The sequence below is a fragment of the Sapajus apella genome, unplaced genomic scaffold (genome assembly GCF_009761245.1).
Source record: "Sapajus apella isolate SASKATOON/1434 unplaced genomic scaffold, GSC_monkey_1.0 scaffold3, whole genome shotgun sequence".
Lineage (NCBI taxonomy): Eukaryota > Metazoa > Chordata > Mammalia > Primates > Cebidae > Sapajus > Sapajus apella.
The window spans coordinates 22,246,670-22,252,669 of record NW_022436943.1 but is presented as its reverse complement, the minus strand read 5'-3'; positions in this window follow the sequence as shown (position 1 = coordinate 22,252,669).

The window sequence follows — 6,000 nt, the reverse complement described above, 5'->3', positions numbered from 1 at the left end:
AGACCTTTAAAAAAAGTCCTTATGTTCTTTGCATTGTGATTGTGTGATATGGCTCTACAATTCAGGAGGACTGGAAATTATAGAACATCTGCAATGAAATTGGTTTTCTGTGGAAAACTGATGAATCACTTACTGCCAATGACTAGAAGGAAAAGCACTTGCTTATGCCCTTATGTAATGAATTTTTATGAGGTGAAGTTTGCTGTTTATAAAAAAAATATACTTTGTGCTGGTGTAGATGTAAAATAATAGAATTTAGAATCCAGAGCAATGCATTATTGCAAAGACAGTCACCAGCAGAATATTATCTGCTTACAAAACACCAAAACAGGGCTATTACTTCTATAATGGAACTAAAAAAAACCCCAAAAAACTTCATCTACCCAGTTGGATTCTAGAAGAAAAACGTATTTAAAGAGACATAGCTAAAATTGACAGCTCTGAAATTGCATGTATTTTCAAAGCAAAGTTATTAATTCTTATTGTGCTCCTGAATTCCAACTGTTTTTTTTCTCAAAGCAAGAATGCCACAGAACACTTTAAATTAAAAATGGAAATCCTAAGATACACTACAAACCTGGGGTGCGGACTTTCTACATTATAGACATGCATATAGAATTGCCCCTACATTATTATAATAGGCTACTCTGCTCAATCTTTGTGAAGGGCTTAATGGTCAAACTCCAAACTCTCTTGGTTTCTACAGATATTTACAGAGTATCTGTATTGTGCCAGTCAGTTTGGGCTGCAGTACCACAAAAATAAGATAGATATAGCCTCTGTCCTTACTGAGCTCAAAGGCTATTTTGTTGTTTGAGAGAGTCACCAAGTTGAAACTGAGGAATATTCCGCTAGGTCTGAGAAGGAAAACTAAGAAGTAATGCTCACAATATTGGATGAAGGTCCTTGCTCTTAAATATTATTTTGCCCTTTATATTTAGTCTAGAACTAAGTAACGTTAAAATTAATTATAACGTCCAATAGTGAAAAAGAACTGTAGTACTGTATTATTATTGTTGACTAAAAAGGCACTCCTATGAATTGGTGTGGTTTTAAAATACAGGCTGTCAGGAGAGGATGGTATTTCTTGAGCGCATGTTGAGATATATTCACCAAGGAACCATTCTGAAAACCTCAGGAACAGTAAAGATGTCAGCTCCACTAATTCAGAATTGTGACTATTTATTTTATATAGTTTCTTGAGACAGAGTCTTGCTGTGTTGCTCAGGCTGGAGTACAATGGCACGATCTCCGCTCACTGCAACCTCCGTTTCCCAAGTGCAAGTGCTTCTCCTGCCTCAGCCTCCCAAGTAGCTGGGACTACAGGTGCATGTCACCATGCCCGGCTACTTTTTGCATTTTTAGGAGAGACAGGTTTCGTCATGATGTCCTGGTGGGTCTCAAACTCCGGACCTCAGGTGATCCACCCACCTCAGCCTCCTGGAGTGCTAGGATTATAGGCGTGAGTCACCGCGCCTGGCCAGCTGTGACTATTTAGATTAGGTCTCAGTTGAGATTCAATACATGTCTCTTATTGGCAGCCAAACCATAACAATACTCAGAAATGTTAACATTTTTGTGTTGATATCTGGAAGAAACACAAAATCCTAGGTCAGACCCTGTATCTTAGACTCTTAGTTGTGGAAATATAGTGACTTTACAAGCCTAGGCAGTTGACAATATTCAATATTCATGTCAATTGTTAAGACCTGGTGTATTAGCTCTATATTTTTAAAGTAACTAAATTACATATTTGCATTTAGAAATATTATACAAATATTTTGGAAAAGCAGGAACCTTTATTCCTTTTTGCCAACATGCTTCTCTAAGTGATTAATATGCACACATTATATGGAGTTAGATATTTAATATATAATTTAAGACATATAAAATAATTCAGACTTTCCACTACAGCTGTGATTGGCTATAAAGGCAGGATTTATTTAATGCAAAAATAGGTATATAGTAATTTAAAATCTTTTACCTCCTAAACCAAAAGACTTGTTTATGAGCTGTGAAGATGCTTTATCTTTGAATTAACTGAAACAAAATTCATCATGAGATTTTAAAGAAATAACCTGTTTTGGTCTCATTAAAAATAATTATATGTTCATTGTAGAAAACTTGGGAAATACAGAAAAGCATAAAGAAGAAAATCAAAATTTGGTTACTGAGAGGTATTTGTTGTTAGTAAGACATATTATGTGCCTATTTATCTCATTGGTAAGATCATATTCTACTTTAGTATCCTATTTATTTAATCTTAATATTACATTATGAGCACTTTCTCATGTAGTTAAAATTATTCATATTTTTTGCATGAAATTCTTTCCTGTGGTATTTATATTACATTATCTTAGTCACTAAATTGCTATACTCTTTTATTTATTTGCTATTGTTGAGCATTTATGTTGTTCCACATCCTTATTTATTATGAATAGTATGGCACTAAACATTATCATTTCCTTCAGATAGATCTCTTGAAGTTAATAAACATATTGTCCACATTCACCTGACTTTGAAGATCAGTTTTACTTAACTAAGTATATATACAACTTGTGGGTTCTGAGGTTTCGACATAGACATGAGTTGAATCTGTTAATAAGAATATATTATTCTATGCTATTGAGAAGGAAAGTGAAATACCTACAGAACACTATACTTACGGATCTCGTGGCCTCAAGAGTCACTTTGCTCAACCTTGTTTGACTTGTTATAGTTTCCAGAATAACAATTTAATTCAGACTAGGTAAAAGACATTATACAAAATGGTGCTTACTTTATTTTTTCCCCAACATTTAAAACCATAAGCTTTCTTTATTTTTTATTTCTTTTTTGTTTTTGGAAAAGACAAGAAATAAGAGACTACCTGAAAATGTAAAGGGCATATTCTCATATTCTGTCTTGTTTCATGATTTACATACTCTTTGAAAGAAATAGACATAAAATAAAGTTGATTTGGGTAAAATTCAACATCCTTTCATGATAAAAAATCTTCAAGAAACTACGCATCAAAGAAAAATACCTCAAAATATTAAGAGCCATTATGAAAAACTCACAATCAACATCATACTGAATAGGCAAAACCTGGAAGCATTCCTCTAAGAACTGGAATAAGACAAGGATGCCTACTCTCACCACTCCTATTTAATGTAGTACTGGAAGTCCTTGCCAGAGCAATCAGGCAAGAGAGAGAAAAGGCATCTACATAGAAAAAGAAGGCTGAGGCTATTATCTCTTTTCTGATCATACAATTCTACATTTAGAAAACTCTAAAGTCTAGGCCAAAAGGCTCCTGGAACTGATAACAGACTTCAGCAAAGTTTCAGGATACAAAATCAATGTACAAAAATTAGTAACATTTCTATACACTATAACATTCAAGCTGACTGAAATCCCATTTATAATATATGAAAAAACAAAAATACTTAGAAATACATCTAACCAAGGAGGTGAAAGATCTCTTCAAGAAGAGCTACAAAACATGGCTGAAAGAAATCACAGGTGATAAAAAGAAAAATGAATAAAGCATTCCATGCTCCTGGATAAGAAGAATCAATCTTGCTATAATGGCCATACTGCCCAAAGCAATCTACAGATTCAATACTATTCCTATTGAGCCACCAATGTCATTTTTTAAGATAACTAGAAAAAACTATTCCAAAATTCATAGGGAATAACAACCCCAAAGAGCCCAAATAGCCAAAGCAATTTTGAGTAAAATGAACAAAGCTGAAGGCATCACATTATTTAATGTTGAACTATACTATAAGGTGATGGTAACCAAAAGAGCATGGTACTGGTACAAAAACAGAAACATAGACCAATGGAACAGAACAGACAGCCCAGAAATGAAGTCATACACCTATAGCCATCTTATCTTTGACAAAGTTAGCAACAATAAACAATGGGGAAAGGACATCCTATTCAATAAATGGTGCTGAGAAAGCTTTCTAGCCATATGTAGAAAAATGAAGCTGAACCCCTACCTTTCACCATATACAAAAATTACTGAATATGGATTAAAGATGTAAACATAAGACCTTAAACTGTAAAAATCCTACAAGAAAACCTAGGAAACACCATTCTGGACATCAACTTTGGGCAAGAATTTATGACTAAGTCCTCAAAAGCAACTGCAACAAAAACAAAAATTAATGAGTGGAACCTAATTAAACTGAAGAGCTTCTGCAGAGCAAAATAAACTATTAACAGAGTACACAGACAAACTACAGAACGGGAGAAGATATCTATAAACTATGTATCCAACAAAGGTCTAATATCCAGAATTTATAAGGAACTTAAGTAAATCAACATGTAAAAAAATTAAAAATGGCCAAATAATATAAACATATACTTCTCAAAAGAAACTACACAAGCAGCCAATAAACATATGAAAAATGTTCCATATCTCTAATCAGAGAAATGCAAATCAAAACCACAATGACATACCATCTCACAGCAGTCTGAATGGCTATTACTAAAATGTCAAAAAAGAACAGGTGCTAGTGAGGCTGTGGAGAAATGGGAATGCTTATCACACACTCTTGATGGGAATGCACATTAGTTCAGACCCCGTGGAAAGCAGTTTGGAGATTTCTCAAAGAACTTAAAACAGAACTCCCATTTGGCTCAGTAATCTCATTACTGGGTATATATGCAAAAGAAAGTAAGTCATTCTACCAAAAGACACATGCACTCCCATGTTCATCGCAGGACTATTCATAATAGCTGAGACATGGAATCAACTTAGGTGCTCAGCAACAGTGGACTGGATAAAGAAAATGTGGCACATACATACCATGGAACACAATGTAGCAGTAAAAATGAACAAAATCAAGTTATTTGCAGCAGCATGGATGCAACTGGAGGACATTATCCTAAGCAAGTTAGTGTAGTAACAGAAAACCAAATACCATGTTCTCACTTGTGAGTTAAACAATGGGTATTCATGGAGTTACCACTTGTGAGTTAAACAATGGGAAAGATGGCAATAATAGACACTGGGGACTACTAGGTGGGGAGAGACAAGGAAGGTACGAGTTGGAAAAAAGTATTGGGACTATACTCAGTACCACTGTACTCCAAACTTCAGCATCATGTTGTATACACAGGTAACAAACCTGCATATGGTATCCCCTAAACCTATAAGTTGAGTTTTTCATTATTGAGACAGTCTTGCTCTGTTGCCCAGTTTGGAGTGTAGTGGTACAATCTCAGCTCACTGCAACCAACCTCCAAGTCCCTTTTAGGCAAATCTCCTGCCTCAGCCTCTGAGTAGCTGGGACTACAGGCATGAGTCACCAAAACTGTTTTTTTTTTTTTTTTTTTTTTTTCTGTAGAGAAGGAGTTTTGCCATGTTGGCCAGGCTGGTCTTCAACTCATGAAGTGATCCACCTGCCTTGGCCTCCCAAAGTGCTGATATTACAGGCCTGTGCCACCGTGCCCTGACTGCTATTATTTTCTTACAAAAGAAAAATACTTGCTGATTTGTGGTGATGAGTATAAATGTACACTACATAGTAGTACTAGCTGCAGAGAACCATGGATCATCAGTTCTATATACAACATGGCCAATTGGTTTGGCTAAAAAGTATGTTTAGAACTGTTTTCTTGCTGAAAATATCTTGTCTTAAGCAGTAACAACACTTACTGTTTTCTGCTAAAATTGAATGTTTCAAATAAATCAATTTTTTGCCTTAAGTGCCAACCCATTTTGAAGGCTTCTCAAACATGGCAATACTAATTTCCCTGCCTTCTTAAACAAATTATACAGAATATAGGCTAGATTTCATTGATGACACAAGGTCATTTTTTAAAACCACAATTACTATTCATAGTTAGTTCTCAGAGCCTGTGTGTCCCTACTCTAAATGTTACTAGATTCAAGTCTTTTATTTAAGTTTTTCTTCGATACCAAGTTGTTCATTATTGCTTGCTATGGTTTAAAAGATGCTTGCTTTTACCAGTTTCCCTCCTCTCTTTTATCTGTTATTTTTA